At 45.1% G+C, this 26,583-nt stretch overlaps 1 protein-coding gene across 3 annotated transcripts in view; it reads left to right on the top strand.

Annotated features, from left to right (window-relative positions):
• The window catches only part of Tanc1 (tetratricopeptide repeat, ankyrin repeat and coiled-coil containing 1), a 223,110-nt gene that overhangs the window by 20,960 nt on the left and 175,567 nt on the right, over positions 1-26,583 (top strand). For 2 of the 3 annotated variants that reach the window (XM_038336346.2, XM_038336343.2), the window contains exon 2: positions 11,470-11,579. The gene's annotated coding sequence lies outside the window, so the exon portion shown is untranslated. Of the gene's footprint in view, positions 1-4,882; positions 4,958-11,469; positions 11,580-26,583 lie in introns of all 3 variants that reach the window. The other variant, XM_038336344.2, reaches the window with a different exon arrangement.

Below are 26,583 nucleotides of genomic sequence, written 5' to 3'. Positions count from 1 at the left end.
GTTTGGGGCACTTAACACTAAGGTACCCGTGGGGGTCTAGGTAGAGTTCATGAGACGCTAGATGTTGGCCACAGGCTTTAGAAGCACAGTGGAATATAGAAGTGGAATATAGAAGTCAGGACTAGAGATGAGAAACAGCTTAGGGGTTCAGATACAGTACAACGATGAAATGTTAATAATACCTACGTGTAAACTTCTGGTTAAGATGTAAACGTAGAGTTTACTGTTTAATAAGACAACCCAAAAAGTCAAGAGTCTGGGGCGGGAGAAAGCCGTGCCTTTACAGGGCCCTTTGTACTATACAGCTGTATTATTTTTTTAGACGTTTAGAGGAAATACTGTAAAGAAATGATTAATGGTGTACATTATCAGGTGAGCCGGAAACCAAGAGCAGAACACAAAAATAGCCCGTGCTGCAGTCTGTGATGCTATTATGCATAATTCTAGGGTACTTCATGCTCTGACAATAATACCATTCATGGGGGGTTTAGAGTTCCCACCTTTCACATACATTATTTCAGTCAGAATTAATCACGCCTCCATCTGTGCTCGCAGCAATTAAAATATTTTAAGAATTATAAATGTTAAATGATGCTCGGTAAAGTTTGGGAAAGGGGAGAAAAGAATACCATTATGTGTTTAAGGCGGCGGCCATGACTTCCTTCCCTTCTAGCCGTTGTGTGTCTTTAGGAACACAGTTGTGGCCAGCTTGCGTGACTTAGGGGCTTTTGTCTCACAGGGCTCCACGGAGGATTTTTCCAGGTGTTTTCAGTGTCTGGGTCCTCGCTTGCACCCCACTCCCCTCCCGCTTCTATTGTATCCCAATTGATTTTGGCTGTGTTGCTCTTCTCTCTCTAGGTGCTTGGGGCTGGCGTGGCCTCTTTGCCTTCAGAATCAGGGCACAGAGAAAGATCTCAGCAGGCACTTTTGAAAGAATAGATGCTCGTTTTAGGCTTTATAGACACTGTAAGGTGGGGGTGGAGGATATTTTGGGCCGTTTCAGCCAAGAGGAGATTCGGAAAAACAGTTACCTGCAAGATGCTGGACTCAAGAATTCTGCTGACCTCTAGCCCAGCAGCCTCCCATTGTCCTCGAAACCAGAGGTTTTACTGTGGTTCCGCATGATTCAGCATGGAGGATCATTTGTGAGACGCGTAAGAGCTGTCTTGTGTTCTGCTGCTGCTGAACTGGGCTCACGCTCCAGCAGCAAGGTCGACGAGCTGTGTGATCTTACCGTCCCAGAGTGGCATGACAGGTTACACAGGTGTAATGTATTTGGGGCACCTGTTTGCATAGGACTTTGTAAGTCGGATGCTAAGGACTGTGGTAGTCACTTTTCTGTTGCTCTGGTCAGATGCCACGGTCTTGACCAATGCAACCTAAGGAAGAACGATGATATTTTAGGTTGTGATTGCAGAGATAAGGGTTGGTGATGGCAGAGTGGAGGCATGGTGGCTGGAGCAGGATGCTGCAAGCCTGAGTTTGTGAGATGCAGGCTCGGGGCAGAGGAACAACTGCAAAGGGCTTTAGACTCTCAAAGTCCCCCTCCAGTGACATACTTCCTCCAATAAGGCCATTCTTCCCAAGCCTCCCCAAATAGCATCTCCCAGTAGGGACGAAGTGTTCAAATACTTGAGCCTATAGCGAGTGTCCTCGTTCGAGCCAGTCCTGGAACTGGAGAGCTTTTCAGGTGGGACCTGGCATCTGGATGGTGCTCACTGAATACTAATGAAAAGAAATCGTTGATTAAAAAGAATCACCATGTTAGTAGGGGTCCTGGGAACATGAGAGCTGTCTTCCAGTGTTGGGAGGACCAATGGGGGCAGTTCTGCAGGCAGTCTGTCAGTACGTATTCATGCAAACCGTTGAAATGGAAATCCTGGCTCTAGAATAACATAATTGTACAAGTGCACACAGTTGTATCACGTAGATGGTTACCACATGATTTATTACCAAAATGTCAGGGGAAATGTTCATTTCCAGAGCAGAGTTGGAGGAGACACATGTCACTCATACGGTGCAATGCTCGACCGTCATGGTAACTAAAATATTTTATTAGTAGTAGGATGGTTAATCTTGGTTATTAACTTGACATTTCTGGGAAGAAGGGCCCTCAGTTGAGGAATTGTCTGTATCAGATCGGTTTGTGGGACGTTTTCTTGGTTGCTAATTGTTGTAGGAGGACCCAGCTCTCTCTGGGCAGAAGGGCTGGGCTTTCTAAGAAGGGTAGCTGAAGATGAGCCTGAAGGCTTGTAAGCTTCGTTCCTCCACGGTCCCTGCCCAGCATCCCTCAACAATGGACTGTGTGCTGGAAGTGGAAGTGAAGTAAACCCTTTCCCCCCTCGAGTTGCTTTTGGTAAGCATTTTATCATCATGACCGAAAGCAAGCTAGAACAAGAAGGCGGCTCTGTCCAGGGGGAGAGAATGAGAACAGGGACATAACCTCTCCTAGGGACGGCTGAGGGGAAGGTTTTTATTGTAGACGTGAGGGGAAGAGTCCATACAAAACTGGGCCATGAGAGTACGTGGAGTTGGTGGCAGAGAGTGGAGAAGAGAGGAAGACTTAAGACCACCCACAGGGCGGAGAGAGCAGGGAGAGGGAGGGAACCAAGAGGACAAAAAGAACCAAGAGAATGTACCACCAAAATGGCCCGGTTTTTTATAGGAATAAGAAGCTTGAGGAAAGGGAAGCCAAGGCCTTGGGCTGGAGAGGTTTAGGGTTGGAGCCGGAGAGAGGGCTGAGTGAGAGGAGTTCAGGTACTGAGTGGGCCTGGTGGCCAGCGTGTGCTTTGGTTTGTTAGATAGGCACCACAGTACTCATGTGTCCTGAGTGACAGAGGAAGACCAATGGGCTGACAGGGCAGGTGTCTTCTGTATACTGTGGAGGTGAAAAGCCGCAGCGCCCAGCTTGATCCATGTGGGTGTCCCTCCTATCCGCCATTCTACTTTCTGTGGTTGAGAAGTGCACCATCAACTGAAATGCCTGGTATTTACCTTGATTTGTTCAAGAGGGGCAGATGCATTTACAAACTTATTGTAGTGTTGTAACTGTTTTATTGTTAGTTATGGTTGTTAATCATTTACTGTGGCTAATTTATAATAAGGGACTCTGTGTGTGTGTGTGTGTGTGTGTGTGTGTGTGTGTTAGGGGAAACAAAATGGGTAGACTTTGGTGCTGAGGTTTTTATTATCTGTTGGGGCTCTTTGGAAGTATCCATTGGAGAAGGGGGATTATTAAATGACACTATCACATTTATTTTTTTTAAAGTATGCATTACATATCTTTTTAAAGTTGTATTTATTTTTTTGTGTGGGTAAGTGCATGCGTGTGAGTGTGTGAGCGCCACAGCAGATGTGTGGAGGCCAAAGGGTGACCTGACCTGTATCAGGGCCTCTCCTTCTACCATGTGGGTCTTGGGGATCAAACAGGTTGTCAGGCTTAGCAGCAGGTGACTTCACCTGTTGAGTCATCTTACTAGGTCTTGCATTATGTATCTGTTACATATTTACACTATGCCAAGATATTGCCCATTTGAGCATGCCCGCACACACACACACACACACACACACAGATAGAGACAAAGAATCCGGATGATATTTGGTTGGTATGATTGAATAGTTTTTCTTTTAAAAAAGCATTTTGTACTGTTTGTCATTACTTATACATTCCATAATTCTATATTTTATTTTAATAAGCACAAAACATTTTTCCCTCAGTCTTAAAAAAATGAACCTAGCCAGGAATAGTGGTGCACACCTTTAGTCCCAGTACCCAGGAGGCAGAGGCAGGTGGATGTCTGAATTTGAGGTCAGTCTGGGCTACAGAGTGAGACTCTGTTTCGACCAACCAACGTTTTTCCTTCCCAAGTTTCACCTGAAAATTTCTTACTAAATTTTAAATAGTAATTTCCAATGCCCTCTTTAGGATCGTCCTGTTGTCCTGAGTGTGGATAGGACGCTCAGCCGCGACAGATGATGTTGGGGTATCGCTGAGTGCCTGAAAGTGCAGGGAAGGGAACTTGTTGTCTCTTCACCCACCTAGATTCTTGGGCTGGGCTACGCGTCAAGCTAACACAGAACAAGTTAGTAGAGGACATCCACTATGTGTATGAGCGTTAGAGTGTCCCACAGCAAGAGGAGTGAGGTCATTGATGCTTGGCATGGAGGCTTCTGCCGCCTCAGGGTGCATGGAGACTACCTTCTAACACAGGTAAAGCCTCTGGCGTAAAGATAGCTGTTGGGAGCAGCTTTCTTACTAACGGACCTGTCCTGTTTAGACACCCATCCCCTTTCTGAAGGACAGCTCCGGACTTGTGAAGAGGTGTCTTATGAAGCCGTGTTTTGGGGAGGCAACTCCTGGGCCTCACAGCAGTATCATTCTCTGTCATGTAATGAATGTGTAAAAGATGAAGTCATTTTAATGTCAGAAACTTTCCCATTGGCACAGGCAGAGCCTGTACTACACAGATCTAATTTTAGCCAGAGAGATTCTGTCTCAGAACATCAGCAATTATAAACTGGCAGAAGCTGGCCTAACCTTTTTTATTTTATGGTTTGTAGATCAAGAAAGTTATTTTAATTATTTCTGCAATTAGGTGAGGAGCAGAGTCTTTAGTAGGGTATGGCAGAGGTGGACGGGAAGGCAAGGGAAGGGAGTGATGATGTTTGGAGTACAGACTTGGTTAACCCTCCCCGAGAGGAAACAAGAGCTCAGTGTCCGCTTCGAGTTGAGATTTTGTTCTTCGATACAGGGTCTTGTATAGTTCAGTCTGGCCTGGAGCTTGGAATCCCCCTGCCGTTGTCTTTAGTGCTTTGGGAATGGAGAATATTATTTTTGGCTATTTCTTGATTTCTTTTTTTTTTTTTTTTTTTTTTGAGATAGGATACATCCATTCTTGAACTCTTCTGTGTAACTCCTGGTCCTCCTGTTTCTGCCTCTTGAGTGCTGGGATTACAGGTACGTGCCGCCATGCTTAGCTAAGCTTCAGATTTTAACCTTGAGATCTTGGTATTATGTATAAGTCATTTTGGGGGAAAAAGCATATTTCTTGAGGAAGGAATAGATCTACTTTTTAAGCTTTATTTATTTCTACCTGTGTATGTGCCTGCATGGTTATACATGTACTAAGAGCATTTGAGAACCCTTGGGAGCCAGAAAGAGGGTGTCTTATCCCTTGGAACTAGAGTTACTGGCAGTTGTGAGCTGTCTTCTGGGTGCTGGGGGGCATTGAACTCAAGGCTTTGTGCATTCTAGGTAAAGACTCTGCCATTGAGCTGTGAGTGGGTGTGTGTTGACTGGGCCTTTCCTCGCTGGTTGTGAGGAGAAAGAGATGGCACGTGTAACACACACTGCCTTGTCTCACTAAGTGTTCGGCACACACAACTTCTTCCCAAGCCCTCACAACTCCATAATTTCCCTATGTTGGTAGCACAGCATGTCTGTAGGAGGTCGGCCTGTATTTCTCTCCAGCCTTATGTGATCTGGGACTAGAGGTAGCTGTCTACTGGGCTCAGTGCTGTGTACGGAAAGTGATCGAAGTGAGTGTTAGGCTTGGCTCCTGTTAAGCCTTCAGCAGAATGGAAGGTTCCTGTGTACTGGAGCAGTTTCTGGTACAAAGCATGTTTTGTAGAGGTGGGATGTAAATTGTAGTGTAAAAATTTTAATCCCAGTATCAGCCACTTGAGTTTTATTAATTAGCTCCGCTGGAGGCAAATACCCACAGGTAATCTTCTCTTTCCTCCCAGGGCATGGCCAGGAGGCAGGTGAAGGACCCATTGTTGACGTTCCTGCCCAGGAACCTCTTGGGTTCTCATGGAGTGGATAATGAGACATCTTCTAGGCCGAGGAATACTTCCCTTCCCTGCCTTCATTTAAATCTTTCCTGTCCTTTAAACTCTACGTGTCTTTGGATACTCTCCAGACAGCCCCCAGTTCTGCCCTTGCTCTCTGTAGGAAACAATATTGCACCCCTGCCCTGTTCCTCCTGGTGACAGCGGACCTGTGGGTATGCCCCTTGGACCTTTGCTCTTTGTCCCATACCTCTGTCTAGCTTTGCCCTGGAGACTGTTTGGAGTTCAGGGCACAGCTGCTGATTCTACTTGTCCCCCCCCCCCTTTTTTTTGAGGTCTTTCTATGTAGCCAGACTGGCATGGAACTTGCTGTGTAGACCAGACTGGTCTCAAACTCACAGAGATCCGTCTGCCTCTGCTTCCTGGGTGCTGCAACACTGAGCTGGTTTTATTCTTTGTAGAGATCAATACTTCATATCTTAGAAGAATCTCCTGTATGGTTTTCCACATAGCAAACAGGCTCCTTAATTTTAATTTAAAGAGAGGGAAAATAAGGAGCATAAAAATAACTTAGTATGTGTCCTTCAATGTTTTTCTTTCCACAGACATATGCTAAGTGGTATGTCATTCTTTTTTTGTTATTTGGCTATGTATTTTTTTTTAATACACAAGTGTGGTATATTTTTATCACATACCAATATGTATTCAAATGGTTCCCAACAGTTGTGTGTAATTTGCTTTTTAGTCTGTTAGGAATAGCATTACATTTATAACTATTATTCCTGAATTTTAGGTAACACTGTGATGAAAATTGCCTTTCAGATTTTATTGGATATCTTTCAACCATTAAACTGCTTTAAATGAACATAAGATGACTAAATCTTTATAGTTTGTTCATCTTTTTAATATCTGTGAAATCTCTGTGTTCCCTAACTGAGCTAGGCACCCGGTGATCTGAGAGTCATAGCATTGAGGGTAAAGCACAACATGTGTGCCCCCAGGAGTGTTTCATGGGCTGTACATAAGCACTTTAGTAGGTTAGGCACGAGAGAATGTCAGTGTATTCAGCTCAGACCCTTGACAGTAGCTCTCTGTGAATGTGGGCTGTGTGTGTTGATGGGCAGACTATGATGGGAGAGTCTGGCTGTGAAAGTGACCCTGAAGATTGGGACACCGGGCATAGGGACCTAGGTCACTTTGAAGAATGGTATTTTGAATATAAATCTAAAGGAAAACACATTGTACTATAGTTGGTGAAGTTACGTGGGGTATGGGTTAACAGTTCTGGGGTTTGGTTTACATGTGCATGGATTATGTGATGTTGAAGTAAGCAAGGAAGCAGGCTGGGATATTCGTTGTCTGGTGGGATGAGAGTTGGCGACCTAGGTTAGACTTGGGTTTGGCTCAATGCTGATCATTGGGCTGGTATGCACACAGGAATGGCGAGGGCCTAGCAGCCATGATATATGGATAGCATCAAGCACACCTGTATCTTTACCCTATGGGTACCGTTCTTCAGTGACCTGGACTCCTTGGATGTGTAATTATAGACCTGGAGCATCTTGTGTGGCCATAAAATAAGGAAGTGCTCACAAAACAAAGGATGTGGGCATGTCGAAGGGAGGAAGGAGCCAACCTCAAGGAGCTCTTGGTATCCAGAGCTAACTTTAGCAGCAGAATAAATAGTGTGGTTCTGCATGATAATCCACAGCATAATATGCGTATCACAGGGCATGAAATTTATGCTAAGACAGGAAACCTCTTTCTTATAGAAGAATTTCAAATAGTTTTGTAGACTTTTCCATCAGGAGCCTAAGGCTGAAGTCCGCACTCCCTGCGGCTCACTGAGGGTACACTGAGGCTGAGTGTGGTGACTCTTCTCAGGGGTAGAGTATGGGAGGGGAGAGGTGAGTCTACAGCAGCTGTCTCTTAGCCGAGCAGTCAAAGCTAACCTGGTGGTTAGCCATCCTGTGACAGTGTGGACATACAGTGGTTGTGGGACCTTAACCTGATGTCTCCCCAAATTCACAGCCCCATATAGACATTAAAAAAAAAAAGTCAGACAGGCCTGTGCCTTTGCCACCCGCTGAGGAGCCTCCATGAGCTAGGCCCACCCTCCTGAGCTGAAGAAATTATGGACAAGAAGTTATCATTGAAATTAAGTGGTGGTGACATGTACGAGGGACGCTGCAGACCAATGATCCCTCTGTGCACCTCGTGATGGATGAATGTGTGGAGACGGCAGCCAGTGGGCAACAGAGAAACGTTGGCGTGGCGCTCACACATGGAAACAGCATCTCATTAGAGGCCTTGGAAAGAGTCTATAAACAGTGGCTCTTTCGACAGAGGAGGCCACATCCCTTCCCAAAGGGCATCTTTGACTGTGGTGTAGGATTGGGTCATCTATATTTTTATATGAAACTCTTTTTTTTTCTAAATAACTTTTGTGATTTTAAAAAAAAAAGCCAGGCAAAACCCACTGAGAAACATTTTATAAAATACTTGACCAGAGGCTGGGCGGTGGTGGCGGCGCACGCCTTTAATCCCAGCATTCGGGGAGGCAGAGGCAGAGGCAGAGGCAGGCGGGCGGTTCTCTGGAGTTCGAGGCCAGCCTGGTCTAGAGAACGAGTTTTAGGATGGGCTCCAAAGCTACAGAGAAACCGTTCCTCGAGAAAAACCAACCAACCAACCAAACAAATAAATAAATGTCCCAACAACAATAACAAAACAGTTGGCCAGGACTCCTTAACACCATTAAGGATATGAAACAAACAAACAGGGAAACAGGGAAATAAAACGATAAGATACCAGAGGAAAGTCAGGGAGACAGAGGACAAGTAGCTACAAAGTGGGACCCGGGACCAAGAGCCTAGAGCAGAGGGATGCTAGTGGGATGCTGGAGTCACGCAGATGATGTTTTGTTCTGAGGACATTCAAATGAGGGGAAGCATGAAATGAATAGACAATGATTTCCCATTCTCTACACTCTACATCTGTGATTTTATTCTCTCGACTCATTATATACCTGCCCATTAATCGACCTTACTTAAGAAAGTACTTTAAGGCTGCAAACGTCAGTGCATACGCTTCCCCCGCGTGCAGCCGAGCCTGTTTAAAGAATAAGTTCATCTTTTAAATGTTTTTATTAGCACATTAATTGTACACAGTAATGAGCTTCATTTTGTGACAGTTCCATGTATGCGATGCAATGGATTCTATCACATTGAACCCCCACGCTGTCCTCGCCCGAATCCGACTAACCCCCTTCATCTTCCCTAGCCCCCAAGGTGGTTGTCTAGCAGGTACCGGACCCTTCATAGTTGACACCCGTCTGTGGTTGCACACTGTAGAGTGTGGGGGAAGATGAAAAGTTGTAGAGGATGTAGGTTTTGTGGTTGTGTCCTAGTGTAATCACCTGAGTGTGTTTGCCTGACATGTACCTGTGCCTGTGGGTACCGGGATGCTCTGGTATCTGTGAGTGTCCAGGAAATAATAGTTATCCTGCTGACAGAGCAGCTGGAGGCATTTTGTGGGGTGAGAGTCTGGGCTGGGGCAGTAACGTACCCCTGCGTTTGAGATGTGTTGAGATTTATCTGGGGAGAGCCTAAAACCTCCCAGTGTCCTTTTTCCCTTTCCAGGGGTCGCCTGAGGAAAGAGGGTGCCAAGGAGAGCAGCTTTAGCTCTGGAAGGGCAAGAGGATGAGCCACGGGAGAGTTGCAGTTATGCAGAGAGGACCGCCGTCACTCCCAAAGCCCACAGAGCTGGGGCTGTGCCCAGCGGATGGCCTTCCAGCTGCGAACAGTGGCCCTATTCAGTTTGGATGCACAATGATTTAAAAACTAATCAGGAGCCAAAGCCCGAGGCTGGAGACAAACACAAATATCTTGTTGACCGCGCAGACATCTCGATTCTGTCAGATAGGAAGTTACGGAGGAAGGTCAGAGTGATGTAATGGCGTGTGCTGAGCTTTCATCCTTAAACAGATGGGCCCCTGAGGTACCATCTGCAGCTCTCTGGGCCCTTTGGAAATCATCTCCTATAAATGAAATTGTCGTAACTTACTATTGAGAAATTGGTGTGGTAACCATACCAGAAGTAGAACTAGAAAAATGAAGGAAATTTCCACTGTAGATAACTGCTTCCTTTTCCTCCCTTTGATTATAAGCAGCCCCGAGATTTATTATTTTGCACAGCTTTCTTGTAGAGCATGTGAAGATTGTTGGCATCCACCCCCCAGTCATCTAAAGTAAACTGCCCTGTGTCCTCTCTCAGGCTCGTACAACTGCCTCCTACCCCTTCCCTAAGCCAGTGTCAGCTGGGTACTCTTTATAAACTGTTTTGCTATTTTCAGTTTTTGTTGAGGAGGAAGTAATGCTTTTGTTTTTGGTCTCCCCCCCCCCCCCGCCACCCCGCCCCGCCCCAATCAAAGGAATATGTTTGCTCTGGGAAGGCAAGGGCAGGGGATGTTTCCTAATGAATTTAGAGAAAGACAATATACAGCATCTTATGCAAGTGGTGGATTTGTGAGTCTTAATTGAAGTTTTAATGAAACGTGTCAATAAAGCATATTGGAGCAGAAAGCAGGGTCTGCAGTACTCCTTGGTTTATTTATCTGACGGTTATTGGCACACTGTACCAGGTACAGTGTGCCCTGGTAGAGACACCATCAGGAGGAAATAGTGAAGTGTTCTCGGAGGAATACAGATGGTTTGATGCAGGAGGAGTCAGGCCAGGCTTCTTAGAGGAGGTGGTTTTTGTATGGTCTTCCAAGGAAGTGTCTAGGTGAGGGTTGGGCTTTGGCAGAGGGAGACACCCACAGGGAGCTGAGTGGGCCCAGAGGGAGCCCAGGCAGGCATGGGTTGTAATGGCTGGTGCACTTGTCTGTGTGGGGACAGGACAGAGTGTGCAGTGGGTGAGACCCAGAAAAGGGACCCAGGAAAGGTTGGTTTGGAAGCAGAGTGGGAGGGCTGGGGAAGACGCCTTTGGCTGAGTCCTGGTGAGGAACAGAGCGCCAGGGAGGTGGGGGGATAGCATATCAAGCCTGCCTGCTTGGTTGCTGGGTGGCGTGGGAGGGAATGATCAAAGTGTGGAGCAGTTGTCGAGGGGCCACTGAAGGGGCCTCTTTTAGTCTTTTGAGGACCTTTCTGGGTCTGAGAATTCCAGGGCTCTGGCACTCTGAGCTACAGCAGGACCTCTGAGAGAGGGCGTTGTGACTTGGAATGTTGAGCTGAGGCCCACTCTGAGGCCCACCTTGTGCCCAGGGAAGAGACCCCAGAATGAGAGTGATGGCTGGAGCAGAGGTGGATGGCTAGTGATGAACTCTGGGAGGCTGGGTGTGAAGGACAGGACACGCTCAAGGGCCAGGATCTCGGGAGAGGGATTCTGTGCTGGCTGCAAGGGCTGGAACACAAGCATGGTGTGACACTGGCCACTCTGAAGTGTTCCTGGTAAAGCCTCGGTTTGGGGACTGGAGGTGGGTGTGATGAATGACAGTTGCTGTCACTGCATGTGCTGGACACAACTCTAAGGACAACAGCACCGTGAACGGCTTATCTCCCCGTCTATAGAGGAAGCATTGAGGCCCAGAGAGGGGAAGAAATTGCTCCAGGTCACATGGTGAGTCAAAAAATGGAGTTGGGATTCTAATCCAGATTGTCCCCTGTGCTCTTTTCCCCTTAGGAGAGCTGACTGTCGGGCACAAACATACAGGAAAAAGACAGGAAAGAGAACTGTGACCTAAGGACCACCGTACCGCATTCCCTCCGTGAACGAGAAGTTTCCAGAAGTAGGTAGGTGTCCGCTGAGAATTGGGGTGGAATGTGGTATGGACCATGCATGGGGGGCACCAAGGGAGGAGCATTTTTCACAAGCGGCGAGAGGGGAAACGGTTTGGAGTAGTTCCATTTGTCCAGAACATGTTTGAGCCGGTGCTTCCTTAGCTGAGCAGGCGAGTTCACGTTCAGAGAACAGGAAGGCCATGGTGACTAAGAGCCACGTGAGTGTGCATTCGTGCCTCCGAACTAACTGTAGCCTTGCACACGGTAAAATGTTTCTGTTCTTCCCGCCATCCTAAAGAGTAAGATAATGGAGGGAGGAAACAGTAGCCACCGCCAGCTGTGAAACTTTCTCCTTTGCAAAGTGGGCGCTTAGCAGATGCGTGAATGAGTGCTGGGGGTTTTGCTAAGTGCTGTATGCGCTGTTCTCATTTTGTCCCTGTTTGGAGGGATGAGGTCAGCTCTGCTGCACAGAGGAGGGTCCTGAGTTTAAACGGATCAGACATCTTGCCCAGGGTTGCACTTTTAGAAAGTGGGGAAACCGGTGCTTGCTGACCGCTCCTCCTGCCTCTACTCAGGGGCCTGGAAAGCAGAAAGAAGGTTCTGGAAACTGTGTGATGAGTGGGAGTTGTTAGTAGAAGTAAGAAGAATGCTTGATGAGAAGAGGAAGGTGGGAGGAGGCCTAGTCATGAGACCACACGGATCACGGTGTGATGGGAGAGCCTGGCCTCCAATACTGGGTCTGTGTATAGCAGTGCTAGAACTGTCAGAGGGTACGGGAGCGGACTCCAGATTGTCATGAGTGTGTGTGGCAATCTGCGCTACCTACAGATACCCACTTGCTAGCAGTTACTTCCCAGGCTGGGACCCGTAGTTGGACGGGATGGATCCCAGGGCAGTGCTGAAAAGCAGCTTAGCCTGCCCCACCTTTCTTGTACTCCTCCTGGGTGTATCTCCTTCCTGTCCCTTTCTCTGGGGGGAGTTAGGGACCCACTGAGTCTCCAGTCAGGAATCTGGTACTGAATGGAGATGCTTGGATACAAGGAGGGGAAGGAAGCTTGAATATTTCTCTGCAGCCAGTAGCAAAGCCCACATGGGAGGTCAGATCATGGCCAACCTCATTTTGCAGACAGTTGACAAACTGAGCCCTCTGCTCCCTCTTTGTTTTTTGGCAGAATAGTATGAAGTGAATGTATTAGGAATTGGATGGGACCAGCTCCTTAAGAACATTCTTGGAACTGTAACCTAAAATGCCCAAGGCATGTCCAGTTTTCAGTGGCGGCCCATGCTGTTTGGGATCCCCGTGTATAGGTGCAAGGATGTCTCAGGCCCTTGGATTGAGTGAGGTGTTTATGAGGAAAATACTCCCCGGAGAGTCGCTGTTATCATTTTCCTTCACGTGTTTTCTTTGGACCCAGCAGGAGTCATTTATCCTCCTGGTTGGTGGCTTTTAAATTCTGTGCTGAGAGGTGGGCTGTCTGGGAAGCGCTTTCCTGCGAAAGGATGGTGACCGTAGCAAACGAGGTCTGTGATTATGTAATCATCTAGAATAAATAAGAAAGCTGGTGCATGGCAGGTCCTGCAAGGGCAGGCTGGAAATGAGCGGCGGCAGCAGCATCGTGAAGGATTAAGTTGCACTGCAGTTGAATTTTGCAGCTGTCAGAGTCTCCACAGTAGAGTCAGGTGTAAACAGACCTCCATCAGCATCACTGGAAAGGGCTTTGAGGATCCAGACAGAGCTCTGTGGGATGCTGTCCATCAAAAAGTCATTTACCAGGCCTTGTTTCCGACTGCGATGGTTTTTACCCCCAGCGGCTGGCAGAATCCGTGGGGCATTTTGCAAGGAGAGGTAGAGGGTATCTGGGCTCACCTGGATCCTGCTTTCAGCAGAAATGCTCTTCCTTTCCCCCAGCTAAGGCACATTTAGAGGCCAGGGAAAATGTGCCTTTAAAATGGGACTAAAGTAACAGTTACTCAAGTAGTTCTTCAGTAAAATAATTATGACTAATTTGGGGAGTAGTAGGATTATAACTCGGTGGTAAAATACTTACCTTGCATGGGTGAGGCTCTGGGTTTGATTCCAGCCCCTGGGTGTGTATGTGTGTGTGTGGGGGGGGAACTAATGTAATAATAACTTAATCTTCTGTGCCTTCTTAGAATTACTGAATGAGCTTTTGCAAGAGGTTTTTTTTTTTTGTTTGTTTGTTTTCACCCCTGTATCTCTCAGCCAAGAACACTCCTGGCACATAGAATGAATTTAATATAGATGAATTACATGGCACAGGGAAGTACTATTGCCTGACCTGTTCAAAGCCACAGGGTTAGTAACTGGATGCCTTGAGAACTGATAAACAAAGGACCAGTAGATAATGACTTGCTTCAGAATCTCTTCACTAAACACAGTTGGGGGCTGGAGAAATGGCTCTGAGGTTAAAGACCTGTCTTAGGTGTTCCCATTGTCTACATGTGGCTTAGACACCTGCCTGTAGTTCTAGCTACTGGGGACCTGGCACTGTTTTCTGGACTCTGCAGGGTCCTGCACTCATGTGCAAATACCCTCCCCATACCACATACACACATAATTAAAAAAATAATAAAAATAAATTTAAGAAAAGATTCTAAAATGATCAGTGTTGAGTATAGAAGAGTTCTGAGGTTTATAAAGTTTAAAAGTTTGATAGAAGTTTTTTTTTCCCCCTGGGGTTGGAGAGATGGCTCAGTGGTTAAGAACACTTGCTGGTCTTGCAGAGAGAATGTGCATTTGCATCCCAGTACCTGTCACAGTTCTGGAGGGGAAGTGCTGTCTCTCCAGCCTCCCAGCTTTATCTGCATGCACATGCTACACATGGGAGAGCACACATACCTGTAAAATGAGTAAATCTTTAAAGTGTAGTTTTCCTCAGGTACTAAAAGTTCTAATCTTTTATAGAATAAATGAATGCAGTTTTCTGTATTTTAAGTGTTAAAAGCGTTAAATGAGAAACAACTTAGAACAAGTCGTATATTTTATAAGCACTACATTTAGGAATTTGACAATTTGTCCTTGATGTCACTTATTTTTAAGAGCTGTTTCACTGGTTATTTTAATATATATGTATATATATGCATATAATATGCATCTAAAATATTTATGTATGCCTGTGTGTGTCCCTGAGTATATGTATGTATGCATGTATGTGCACCATATGCATACAGCAATCCTTGGAGGTCAGAGGAGCATTGGATCTTCTAGACCTAGGGTTAACAGATGGCTGTTAGCCTCTGTGGTTGCTGAGAACCGAGCCTGGGTCCTGTGTAAGAGCAATAACTGCTCCTCACTGCTGAGCCATTTCTCTAGCCACCCCTACCCGTGTGAGTGTGAGTGTGTGTGTGTGTAGATGTCTCTAAGAGGAGACCTGAATAAAAGTAATTTTAACTATATAGTAGGAAAGCCAGGAGTGAAATATGGTTTTAGGAATAAGAATGTTATGTTACTATCTAAACTGTATGCATACAAAACATCTTAGGATCCCCACCTGTCATACCTTGGTTTATTTGGAATTGCCTATACAGTACTATGGTAATTTGAATAAGAAATGTTCCTCAGAGGTGCAGGAATTGGAACAATGGCACTGTTTGGGGAGGTGGTGTAGCCTTCCTGGAGGGGGATGTCACAGGGGTGGTCTTTGGGAATTTATAGCTCACTCCATTTCCCCCTCTTTTTACCTCATGTCTGGGGTTAAAGATGCCATCTCTTCACTTTCTGCTCTGGTCGCCATGCTTGTGGCTTGCTGCTGTGCCTCTCCTTAGTCCTCTGAAGCCGTGAGCCAGAATAAACTTTCTTCTGTAAGTTGCTGTTGGTCATGGTGTTTTATCCGAGCAACAGAAGAGTAGCTGAGACAGGCACCAAGTAAATTTAGGGACAAAGTGTTACTGTTTGTCCTGTAGCATTTATTTTATTTTACTTTATTATTATTGTTGTTGTCATTATTATTTTGTTTTTGTTTTTTCTTTTCAAGACAGTGTTTCTCTGTGTAGCCCCGGCTATTGTGGAACTCACTCTTTAGTCCAGGCTGGCCTCAAACTCAAGATGTCCTCCCGCCTCCGCCTCCTAAGTGCTGGGATTCAAGGTGTTCCATCACTGCCCAGCTTTATTTTTAAAGAGGCAAGATCTTGCTATTTTGTTTGCGCATGGTAACCTCCAACTCCTGGGTTCAAGTAATTTCTCCTGCATCAGCTTTCCGCATAGCTGTGTCACTTGGTGTTTCCATGGTGACTGGCTAGGCTGGTAATCTTGAAACGTTCTCAACATCAGTAAAATCCTTCCTCATACCTGTAGCATTTATATAGGTATACGTTATAGCCATATGTTGATTTGCTTAGTGACAAGTGGTTTGTATTTAAGATAATGTATAAATAGAATGATAGATAGAAACAAAAGATGAGCCGGGCGGCGGTGGCGCACGCCTTTAATCCCAGCACTCGGGAGGCAGAGGCAGGCAGATCTCTGTGAGTTCGAGACCAGCCTGGTCTACAAAAGCTAGTTCCAGGACAGGCTCCAAAGCTACAGAGAAACCCTGTCTCGAAAAACAAAAAACAAACAAACAAACAAACAAACAAAAAAAGAAACAAAAGATGAGGCGAATCAACCCAATTAGAAGTTACACTGTTTCCTTTAGGTGCCCCTGGAGATCACCTTGTACCCTCTCTCTCTCTGGAGACATCTGGTTGAGAATGACAGTGGTCTAGCAGAGGAAGCACACAGCACTTCTTGAGGGAGGGTTTGCCAGTTTCTGGAGTGGCATGTGGAGGAGAAGTTGACAGAGCTTCACTGTCAAGCAGATTGAGAGTAGGCTGGGTGGAGAGTAAACCAGAAAGCTGGGGGTACCACTCCCTCACCATCTGTCTAAGAGCGTTGCTGAGGTATCATGAACCAAACTCCCCAGGATTAAAGCTATCCCGTTAAGAGTTGTCAGATCCCTTTCTCAGAGTTGGTCGTGCTGGAGACTGGGCCACAGAGTGTAGTTCATACACAAGGCACGCAGAGTTTATGGGAGGAGGTCTGTCAAGTCTTTGAAAAGAATAGGTTTGTGAGTGGTAAGGAAACCAAGTCAATCATCGAGAAGTGGAAATAGGATGGAAGTACTGAACCCAGGCGTGCTGAGTTTGGAGTGGCTAGAACTGTGAGCTGGGGAGGTAGGCTGCAGGGTGCTTACTTAATTCTTGTGGAATATTTGCTGGTCAGCTAGTCCTAGTATTCCAAAGCAAACATTTTTGAGATTGTGTTCCTTAGTTCCTTTTCTACCACTGTGATGAAATACAATGACCAAGACAACTTATAGACGGAAGGGCTTATTTGGGCTTCCAGTTCCATACGTTTAGAGTCCACCAGGACAAAGCAAACACATGGTGGCAGGACCAGGAAGCTGAGGACTCACATCTTGAACTGCAATCAGGAAGCAGAAAGAACACACTGGCAATGGAGCTTAATGCCAGGACTGTTACTGAGAGAAACCCTGTCTCAAAAAACAAAAAAAAAACAAAAACCCAACAACAAAAACCAAAACAAACAAACAAACAAACAAACAAAAAAAACCCCAGAAACCAGACCAAACTACAAAACCAAAATCCTCAAAGCCTGCACCCCCAGGGATGCATTTTTTTTTTTTTGACACTAAGGCCACACCTCCTAAGTTTATCCAAACAGTGCCACCACCTGGGGAACCAAGCATTCAAACACTTGAGCTTATGGGGACATTCTTATTCAAACCACCATACCTAAAACATTGCTAGTTTCTGGAGTTCAAAAGATGGCTAACTAGAGACACAGAGGGGAAAGTGTCCTCCGTGACTTGGGGAAAATGCTACAGCAGAATTTCAAGGAAGTCAGCCCTGAAGCTCCAGAACCCACCTCAGACCAACGTGTGTGTGGTCAGCGTGTGATTCATGTCTGCTGATTACCTGTAGTGTGCTGTTAGGGGCTGGGTGTAATTTGCAGTAAGGTTGGTGATTTCAGGCAGATTGGGAATCCCGAGTGTTCTTAAAGGAATTAAAAGCAGGCAGGGACGGTAAATGACAGATTGCCTGAAGCTCTACCTTCATTTGTATTTAGATCAGAGAAATCAGATTTGAAAAAGAGGTAGAATCTGACAGTGTTTCGGTAGCCGAGGGGTGTATAAACTATCCGCAAATAAAATAGTTAAGCAGTATTTCACAGCAATTGAGAAAAGAGCATCTTCGGGAAATAGGGGGTACAGATAACCAGAGGTATTTGTAAATAGATACCTTTCATCCCTTCAGGAGCTTCCTGGAGGAATCTTAAATGATGTCTACAGCATCCAGAGGCTCTTCCTATTCCTATCCTTAATTCTGAATAAGAAAGCTAGCCAACTCTAATTAAGTAGTTGGTGTGTTGGTGGCTTAGATGGGTGAACCAGTTGAGAAATCGTAGAAGTGACAGAGGTAGAAACTGATAAAATTAGGATTTGGGATTGCTGGGTGTCCTTGAGTGAAGGAGGCCTCACTGAAAGGTTGAGCCCGGGACAGTTTGTGTTGATTTCCCAGTGGGGCAGTGCCAGCATGCAACCTCATCCTTTGAAAGGGGAGGCCCTGAGAGCCCAGCAGGGGTCGGGCCTCACCATTGTCTGCACAGGAAAGAACTTCAATTTACAGATTATAATCTGCCAAATCCTATTTCAAGGATGGGGACGGCATTAAGAATTGTGTGCTTGTAGTAATGAAGAGCTTCAAAAAAGATCTGTGAGCGATGTCTGGCAGGTCTCTTGTTCATACTAGATCTCGGTTCTTTCACCCCCCAATGGAAGAAAGGCTTACTGGGTTAATCTCCCGACCCCCTGCTGGTTCTGAATGGATGAGGATGGTAGAGGAGTGAGCCCTGGCTGCTTTACCGCGCAGCCTGCTCTGTGTGTTCCAGCTGCTTTATGTGCGGCAGTTCTGCAGGTCTGTGTGTCCCTGGCTCTCTGTGATGCCAGTGAGGTAGGGATAACCCTGTTCCCATTTTACAAGTACAGACAAGTTCACTAGTAAGTGGCTGAGTGGGACGCATTGAGACGTGTTTGTAATGGTCATAATGAGGGTACCAGTGATTCCTTGTCAGTATTGATTTAAAAGTCAGTGTTTTAGGGACTAAATTATTCTGTTAGTTTTTTTTTTCTGTTTTCTCACAGATAGCTTAGAAGTAAAATAAATGTAAAGCCATTTATTTTTATTTATGCTTGCGGTGTTGGGGGGTGAAACCTGAGTCCTTCTCATGCTGGGCAAGCATCCTATAGCTGAGATACACTCCCAGACGAAAGTCAAATTTCTGAAGATTTCAAGATCTTGAATACTATCTTCTACTCGTTTTGGTGTATGTGTGAGTGAGTGATATAGGACCAGTAAATGCCACTCTAGTTTTCCCTCTTGAGGTTCTGAACCAGTTCTGAGATAAAGGGTGGGGACGGGAGGCATACGGAATTCACATTGTGCTTTTAAATTTTTTAAATGGGTAGAAATATGATGATGAAGACTGTGCCTTTTAGTTTTATTATTATTATTATTATTATTATTATTTTATTATTATTCTGTTGCATCGGTTGGCTCTCTTACAATAACAAAATACTCAAGACTGGATAGCTAAGTTTATTTGGCTCATGGTTTAGTCAGGAGCATGTCTTTAAGCATCGTCTGGCATCTGGCCAGGGCCCTTTGCAGCAATAGAACACAGTGACAGCTGGGGCTGGGGTGTGGCACGTGGTTGAGAGCCCTTCCTGCTCTTGCAGAGAACCTGGGTTTGGTTCCCAGCACCCACATCAGGCAGCTTATAACGACCTAGAACTCACTTCCAGGAGTTCTAATGCGCTCTTCTGGCCTCTGCAGGCTGTGCACACATCTGGTGCACATAAAAACAAGCAGGCTCATGTATGTACGTGTACATACATGTAAATCAGAATAAAATTTTAAAACATCTTTAAAAAAACGTAGCAAAGAGTATCTCATGCAAGCTTGCCAGTTTGGGTCTCTCTTCTTTTTATAAAGATCTCTCAAGTGCTGTCATAAAAATCTCCACCACGATAACCTCACCTAATCCTAATTTGGTTTCCAGAAGCTCCTCCTCCAAATGGCATTAGCATAAGGATTTTGGGATTGGGTTTCCAATGCAACATTTTGGAGGACGCGTGTAAGCTCTGTGTATACCAGCAGTGGGCTTCCCCAGCCAGGTGAATTCCACTATAGGCAGATTTGCCTGGCTGCTCACTGGCCATGTTGGACCATCAGCATACCTCCCTGTGGAGGCCCTTCTCCCATAACCACAAGCTGTGCCGGGACATCCAGTGTGTGCTTTAGGAGAGAGCTTGGCAGCCAGGGAGGGCCAGGCTTCCTCCCACCTCTCAGTGTTTGTTCCCATGCTTCATGAATTAGTAAGTTACCGCGGCTTCTCGAAGTGGGGGCCCCAGAAAGAGACCCAGATGGTGAGCTAGTGGGGGCGCTCTCTCTATGAAAGAAACAGGAACCAGACTGACTCCAGTTCCCAGTAACAAATCCTCTTCTGTTTCCCAAAGCCAACAGCGTTCTGGTTAACTGTTATCTTATACCAGAGACACAAGCTTTGGTAAAAGCGAAGATGGATTAAAACAACATAAACCCTTCACCTTATAGCTACTGTGAAGGCTGATGCTGCTTTGGTTTCTTTTTAGTATAAGTCAAAGTAGATATTCTGATGTATCTTAGTATTTTTGGAAAGTCCCGGCACTGAGGATGCAGCTGTTGGGGTCATGCTTGTCTAGCATGTGTGAGGCCCTAGATTTGATCTCAAACACGGGGAGAAAGTCATCGTATGTGGTTGTGCTGCTCACAATGTCTGTCTGTGCCTGCATGCAAACACATGCTTTGAGGACTTGAAATTACCTTGATATTTCCCGACGTCATGGTTGTTGATGTCTCCACCATGTCGGACCCAGTTTTCAAGTACCTCCTTCCTTCATTTTTTTTTTTCCTAGTATGATTGGAAAATATCCAGACTGAAATATATTATGGACAACTGGTTTGTCAATTTTTGAAGCAACATTTTTATTCAACAGCAAGTAAAGCAAGTTTGCCCGACTAAATTATTCATAAGGATTACAAAACTTGTCATTTAGAATGGATGTTGGGATATTCAGGTCATTTAGGAGACTGTGGTTAAAAATAAAATGACCCAAATATATAGCTCTAGTTTTTTTTTTTTTGAAGGCAAGTTTAAACTTTTAATTTTTATTTGACATTGGTCCTAATTCTGTTTCTTGAGGAATGTCAGTGGCTCTTTTACTCTGACAGTGTTTAAATAAAAAACCAATTCTTCTATTGTTGATGGTTCCTCTGTGGCCGGTTGCGTGCATGCTGTAGCCACGGTCCACGCATGAGGGACATGTGAGTAACAGAAACCGGAGAAGGTCATGAGCAAAGAAAAACTGGAAATGATGTATTATTTGTTCTGATCTTTAAAGGAAGACGCAGTTGAAACATGAACTTGTCCCAGTCTGCTTTGGGGTGGTAACTGGAGCATAAAAATGATGAAAATCAATTATGTATTTAGGGAGAGGAAACAGGCTGACATATTGAAGGCATACTATGTTGTTTGGTGAACAAAGGCATTACGTCATCTTTGTGCAGTAAAATGGGTCTCCTGAGGGAGAGACAGGATGACCCATCCCAATGGGTCTGAACTCCACAAACTTGCCATTGATCTAGGAAAATCCCGACCTAAAAGTGAGCTTAGTTGTTGTTGTTGTTGACTGATAAGCACAGTATTTCGTACTTTTGTTTTAACCCAGAATTTGTCATGGTTTGTAGCAGTGTGGTGAATTGCCAAGCCCTGTTTGTTGCCCATGCAGCTGAGGCGGTAAGATCTTTGCAGCAAAGGGCAGAGAGTTTGAGATTCCTCCTGTGGCTCCACCTCAACTGAAACTGTGCCTACAACCACGCTGAGTGTGTCGATGGATCTGAGATCCCGTGTAGACACTGTCTTAGCTTTCCTGTGATAGCGAAGTCACCTGAGGGCTGGGCTGCCTGGACTCAGTATTAATGCAGTCAGATACTCTTGCCAGCTGGAGCTAAAACCCAGAGCCTGCAAGCTTGCAGCTACAGCTAAGTGCCACCAACTGTGTGTCCTCACAATAGAAAGTTACTGTCTTAGTTGTGGGAGGCGGAGCTCCAAGATCAAGGTGTGGGCAGGGCTGTTTCTCCCAGAGGACTGCAGGAAAGGAAGGATCCAGCCTTTAATCCCAGAGGCAGGAGGATTTCTGTGAGTTGGAGGCTAGCCTGGTTTACAGAACTAGTTCCAGGACAGCTAGGCGGTTATACAGAGAAACCCTGTCTTGAAAACCAACCAAACAAACAACCAAAGAGAAGTATCCATTCCAAGCCTCTGGTTTCTTGGTGTCCACATTGCTTCCTCGCTGTCTGTACCTATATCCAAATTCCCACTTTTATGAAGATAGCAGTCACGTGGGATTAGAACCCACTCTAATGTCCTCCTTGATCACCTCTATATCAGTTCTCTCTAATAAGTTCCTGTTGTGAGGTGCTGTGTCTTAGAACTCGGCTTTCATGGTAGAAAGGACCTTTGGCCCTAGTGGGAGGGCTCGGGCTCTCTCCTTCGATCTGTTCCGTGCTTCTCCCTATTGTTTACTAAACATTTGATAATAATTTGCAGCTTGGGCAAGAAGGCCTTTCTTTATTTTCTTCCATGCTGACTTGTAGACAGATGTCAAGTCTTAGGTGGCACTGATTTTGCTTGAAGCTGTATTTCAATCAATTTTAATCATTTGTCTTTTTCCCTGTTTTTGTGGTAGAGTATAAAATGTTTTTTGTTTGATGCACACATTGGTTCTAGAGGATGGTTTGGGCACTTTGTCTGTGATCATTACCTTCTACTTTGTTTGCGACTTTTAAATCTTATTTATTCGTGTTCTCTCATTCACAGGGGAAAGCGATTACTGTCTTGGGATTATTTTTCTATAGCACATATAACCCCCTGGGATCTCAGTGCCTTCAAAATAAGGCAGCCATGGAATGGGGGTGCCACGGGCTCTCTCCAAGATGGAGCGGCATTCACTGTGCTATATTTAGGAGAATGATGTGCCATAGCATTTGAATTTTACTAGTATTTAAAAGAATCGTTTATACCCCAAAGACACTAATTTATTTAAGAAATTCCTGTGGGCAGAGAAACTTTTCCTTGGAGTCAGCCCGATTCAAGATTATAAAATTCTGGGCAATGATTCTCTTTGTCAAGGTTATGAAATAAATGTCTCACACCAGGCACGGTGGGGATCCCTCCCCCTTTAATGCCAGCACTCAGGAGGCAGAAGCAGGTAGATCTCTTGAGTTCGAGATCAGCTTAGTCTACAGACTACAGGACAGCCAGAGAAACAGTAACTCGAAAAACTAAACAAAAACAAAACAAACAAAAAAAGAAAATGAATGTTTTGAGCCATGTATGGTGGCAAATCACATCAGCATCCGGAGGCAGAGGCATGGTAGTCTCTGTCAGTTTAAGACCAGCCTACTCTACCTAGCCAGTTTCAGGCCAGCCAAGACTACATAGTGAGATCCTGTCCAAAAAAAAAAAAAAAAAAGATATATACCATGTATACAGGATATAACTGGTTTATGTGTACTAGTAAACTCCAGTTTTCAAAGTAATTTTAATAATTTTAAGTTTGCTTTTTTTTTTTTAATAGACACCTTAGAAAAGGGTAGCATGCAAAGACCATGGCAGTCTGAGCATGGACGTATACCCCTGTGTACTGGCTGGTTTTGTGTGTCAACTTCACACAAGCTAGATTGATCAGAGAGGAAGGAGCCTCAGTTGAGGAAATGCCTTGATGAGATCCAGCTGTGCATTTTCTCAATTAGTGAGCAGTGGGGGAGGGCCCAGCCCATGGTGGGTGGTGCCATCCCTAGGCTGTTGGTCCCTGGTTCTATACAGTTGGCTGAGCAAGCCAGGGAAAGCAAGCCAGTAAGCAGTACCCGTCCATCGCCTCTTCATTAACTAGGATTTTGCCCTGTTTGAGTTCCTGTCCTGACAAGTTTGTGCCAAATCAACCCTTTCCCCCCCAACTTGGTGTTTTGTCTCAGCGATGGAAACCCTAACTAAGACCTTTTGTAACCCCAGAATACTAATTTAGGTGATTTGGGACTCTCCTTGTATTTCTTTATAGCTGCTTTTTAGTGTATATGTGCCTTTGGAATATTATTATAGAACAGGCCTGGACCAAAACTGTGTGTCTGGTTTACTCATGCGGTACCTGGCTGGAAGCTATTTTGTGTGTTTGTTGAGAGGACATAGAATGGGGAATCCCTGACACCTGATGGTGAAGGAGCAGGCAGCCCCGCTGCTGAGACAGAAGCTAAAAGTTGATCTTGCCTCATCCTGTGTTTGCTGCAGACATTTCCCCACGACAACCCCAGATCCGAAGGAAAGGCTTCTGTTGTGAAACAGCCGCTAAAGTACGTAATCCCCCCGAACATATTATGGGATATGTGGGGTGTGGTTTTTGAGAGCATAAATTTATGGTGCACTCAAGTGTCTTAGGAATTGGAAATACCTTAATTTCAGCGAATTGCCGCAGATCAAATTATGTAGGCTGGGATAATTTTTTTTTTAAATTATGCGATATGGTGGCACTCGTCTTTAATCCTAGCACTCAAGAGGCAGAGGCAGGAAAATCTCTGAGTCGAATGCCAACCCAGTCTACGTAGTGACTCCCAGGCCAGCCAAGGCTACATAGTAAGACCCGCCTCAAAAAAAAAAAAAAAGAAAAAGAAAAGAAAAAAAAAAGAAAAGAAAAGAGAAAGAAAAGAAAAGAGAAAGAAAAACAACAAAAAGCAAACCTAGCTGGGTGGTGGCACACTCCTTTAATACTCCTTTAATAATCCTAGCACTCTGGAGGCAGGGGCAGGCGGATCCTTGTGAGTTCAAGACAAGCCTGGTCTACAGAGTGAGTTCCATGACAGCCAGGGCTACATGGCGAAATCCTGTCTCGAAAAACAAACAAAACAATTACGATAAAATATGTAAGACATACAGTTCAATTTTCATAACTTCTAAGTTTATTTGGTAGCATTCACTGAATTTGTGTTTTAATAAACACCATCATCCATCTCTAGAATTTTCTCTTAAGCTCAAAGACAACTTCTGTATTCTTTAAACACTAACCTTTCATTGCTCAGCCCCCATGTCTGTAACTCCATCTGCTTTCCGGCTGTGTGGATTTGCTGAGTCTAGGTACCTTATAGAGTGGAGTCATGCGTTCGTCCTTTGTGTCTGGAGCTTCTAGTTATCTTTAAGTTATATCTGTACAACTTTTCACCAAAGGCCATTTCTTTTTAAATCATAAACTAATTTGGCAGCTCACTGTGGAATATTAAAGTCCTGAGACAGAAATTTGAAACCATCATGCCTCCAGGGGCTAGAAGGTAGTAGCATCTAATATTGATGGAGGAGTTACTGTGTGTCAGACTCTGCTCCAAGCGCTTTGTAGGTAATAACCATTTACCCTCACCCCAGTCCTGTGAGACAGATACAGTCGCGAATATCCCAGTTTTGCATGCAGGAAACTGAAGTTGGAAGGATGAACCATGTCCTTAAGATAATGACCCAGCTAGTATGTGAAAGGTGGGGCTTCTAGCTCCAAAGTCTATGGTGCTAGAAGTTCACTGTGCTTGGGTGCAGTAGACTAGGCCATGGGAAGCTAGGGAAGCCGGCCCTGCTTGCTTCTGATCCCATGTCCCGGTACAGAGGTGAAGGGAGCCGTGCAAATAAATACCCTTGATGTTGCTAAGAGGAGGTGCAGGGGTGGTACTGCTGGCCCTTGCACATTTTCACCAGAAGCTAGAAACTCTTTCCCACTCTGGCCTCCTAATTGCTAAGCACAGACAGTCTTAATTCAACTCAAGACAAAACAAAGCATGCCGCCAGACAGCGTATCTGGGACCCACTAGTTTGAGGCTTTTGCTCTGGAAGTTTCAGATAACCTTTTCCTTATCCAGCACCCAGGACAGTTGGCACACCCCGCTGTCGTTCCCTGGAGGGAGAGGCTTGCTACTCTTCGCAGCCCACTGCTCTTTGCTCCCTCAGCTGCAACTTAGATGCAGCGATTTTCAGTAAATGCGTTGAAGGATGATTCTCCAGAGCGATCTTGATTTCTTCCCAAGTGCTGCCAAGAGTTCACTGAAACTCTAATTTAAAACCAAACAAAGCTAGTCCGTTTTGAGAGACTCATATCCTTTCATGTCGGGCTTCATAATTTATTGTTTCACTTTGGGCTTCTTTGATTTAACAGCGCTGATTAAAATAGGGCTTTAAAGCGTTTCCACCCCCGCTTAGAAAAAAGCCTCACCAAAGAAGCTGAAATGTATACAGTGTGCAACACATCCAGGCCTTACTGTCCTTGTTTTAATGCCAGCTGCTAGCTTTCGTGACATGCTTTTACTGCATGACAGCCTCTGTGTTAAGGGTTTTGCATGCCTTTTTTCTTTTTTTTTTTAATATTTATTTATTATGCATACAATATTCTGTCTGTGTGTATGTCTGCAGGCCAGAAGAGGGCAGCAGACCTCATTTACAGATGGTTGTTAGCCACCATGTGATTGCCGGGAATTGAACTCAGGACCTTTGGAAGAGCAGGCAATGCTCTTAACCACTGAGCCATGTCTCCAGCCCCTGCATGCCTTCTTTCTTCCATTGTGGAGTCTATCAGTTGGATTCTGGAAGGGGAAGGATTTGAGCATGTGTAATTCAATGTATTGATTTCACATAGGAAACTGTTCAGGCCCAACTGATTTAAGCGACCGGTCGAAGGTCATCGAGGTTATCTAGCGGTCAGAACCCCTTGAATACATACATTGTGTATATAGCCAGGTAGACTCTGTTCAGGTATAACAATGTGTTGCCACTCAACAACTCCTGAGCCACTGGTCATGTTGAGATATTTTAAAGGGGTTTATACTGATCCATTCATGTTACTATACAAAATAATGGAGACTGGGTAATTGT

This window comes from Arvicola amphibius, chromosome 7, assembly GCF_903992535.2.
Source record: "Arvicola amphibius chromosome 7, mArvAmp1.2, whole genome shotgun sequence".
Lineage (NCBI taxonomy): Eukaryota > Metazoa > Chordata > Mammalia > Rodentia > Cricetidae > Arvicola > Arvicola amphibius.
The sequence above is the reverse complement of the archived record's forward strand: the minus strand, read 5'-3'. Positions and strand labels throughout refer to the sequence as shown.